The following is a 2,464-nucleotide window of genomic DNA, read 5'->3' as shown; positions in this document are numbered from 1 at the left end:
CCATCCTGTGTCATACCCTACAGAGCCTTCTATCTCAAAACAGCCTGCGAGATATCCCATAGAGCCGTTTATCTCATCCCAGCCTGCGAGATATCCCTTAAAGCCAGGTATCTCATCCCAGCCTGCGAGATATCCCACAGAGCCGTGTATCTCATCCCATCTTGTGTCGTACCCTACAGAGCCTTCTATCTCATCCCAGCCTGCGAGATATCCCATAGAGCCTTATATCTCATCCCAGCCTGCGAGATATTCCATAGAGCCGTGTATCTCATCCCAGCCTGCGAGATATCCCATAGAGCCGTGTATCTCATCCCAGCCTGCGAGATATCCCATAGAGCCTTATATCTCATCCCAGCCTGCGAGATATCCCATAGAGCCTTATATCTCATCCCAGCCTGCGAGATATCCCATAGAGCCATGTATCTCATCCCAGCCTGCGAGATATCCCATAGAGCCATGTATCTCATCCCAGCCTGCGAGATATCCCATAGAGCCATGTATCTCATCCCAGACTGCGAGATATCCCATAGAGCCGTGTATCTCATCCCAGCCTCCGAGATATCCCATAGAGCCGTGTATCTCATCCCAGCCTCCGAGATATCCCATAGAGCCGTGTATCTCATCCCATCCTGTGTCATACCCTACAGAGCCTTGTATCTCATCCCAGCCTGTGAGATATCCCATAGAGCCGTGTATCTCATCCCAGCCTGTGCCATACCCTACAGAGCCGTGTATCATCCCAGCCTGCGAGAAATCCCATAGAGCCGTGTATCTCATCCCAGACTGTCATACCCTACAGAGCCGTGTATCTCATCCCAGCCTGCGAGATATCCCACAGAGCCGTGTATCTCATCCCATCCTGTGTCATACCCTACAGAGCCTTGTATCTCATCCCAGCCTGTGAGATTTCCCATAGAGCCGTGTATCTCATCCCAGCCTGTGCCATACCCTACAGAGCCGTGTATCATCCCAGCCTGCGAGATATCCCATTGAGTCGTGTATCTCATCCCAGCCTGTTATACCCTACAGAGCCGTGTATCTCATCCCAGCCTGTGTCATACCCTACAGAGCCGTGTATCTCATCCCAGCCTGCGAGATATCCCATAGAGCCCTGAATCTCATCCCAGCCTGCGAGATATCCCATAGAGCCGTGCATCTCATCCCAGCCTGCGAGATATCCCACAGAGCCATGTATCTCATCCCAGCCTGCGAGATATCCCACAGAGCCTTGTATCTCATCCCAGCCTGCGAGATATCCCATTGAGTCGTGTATCTCATCCCAGCCTGTTATACCCTACAGAGCCGTGTATCTCATCCCAGCCTGCGAGACATCCCATAGAGCCATGTATCTCATCCCAGCCTGCGAGATATCCCATAGAGCCTTGTATCTCATCCCAGCCTGCGAGATATCCCATAGAGCCGTGTATCTCATCCCAGCCTGCGAGATATCCCACAGAGCCATGTATCTCATCCCAGCCTGCGAGATATCCCACAGAGCCTTGTATCTCATCCCAGCCTGCGAGATAACCCACAGAGCCTTGTATCTCATCCCAGCCTGCGAGATATCCCACAGAGCCTTGTATCTCATCCCAGCCTGCGAGATATCCCTCAGAGCCTTGTATCTCATCCCAGCCTGTGAGAATATCCCACAGAGCCTTGTATCTCATCTCAGCCTGCGATATATCCCATAGAGCCATGTATCTCATCCCAGCCTGCGAGATATCCCATAGAGCCGTGTATCTCATCCCAGCCTGCGAGATATCCCACAGAGCCTTGTATCTCATCCCAGCCTGTGAGATATCCCTCAGAGCCTTGTATCTCATCCCAGCCTGTGAGATATCCCTCAGAGCCTTGTATCTCATCCCAGCCTGTGAGATATCCCACAGAGCCTTGTATCTCATCTCAGCCTGCGAGATATCCCACAGAGCCTTGTATCTCATCTCAGCCTGCGAGATATCCCATAGAGCCGTGTATCTCATCCCAGCCTGCGAGATATCCCACAGAGCCGTGTATCTCATCCCAGCCTTTGCCATACCCTACAAAGCCGTGTATCATCCCAGCCTGCGAGATATCCCATAGAGCCGTGTATCTCATCCCAGCCTGTGTCATACCCTACAGAGCCTTTTATCTCATCCCAGCCTGCGAGATATCCCATAGAGCCTTGTATCTCATCCCAGCCTGCGAGATTTCCCATAGAGCCTTGTATCTCATCCCAGCCTGCGAGATATCCCATAGAGCCGTGTATCTCATCCCAGTCTGTCATACCCTACAGAGCCGTTTATCTCATCCCAGCCTGCGAGATATCCCATAAAGCCATGTATCTCATCCCAGCCTGCGAGATATCCCACAGAGCCGTGTATCTCATCCCATCCTGTGTCATACCCTACAGAGCCTTCTATCTCATCCAAGCCTGCGAGATATCTCATAGAGCCTTGTATCTCATCCCAGCCTGCGAGATATCCCA

This window comes from Phyllobates terribilis, unplaced genomic scaffold (assembly GCF_046119375.1).
Source record: "Phyllobates terribilis strain yellow unplaced genomic scaffold, ASM4611937v1 Scaffold_1__5_contigs__length_1240528914, whole genome shotgun sequence".
Taxonomy (NCBI): domain Eukaryota; kingdom Metazoa; phylum Chordata; class Amphibia; order Anura; family Dendrobatidae; genus Phyllobates; species Phyllobates terribilis.
This window is presented reverse-complemented; position numbering follows the sequence as displayed.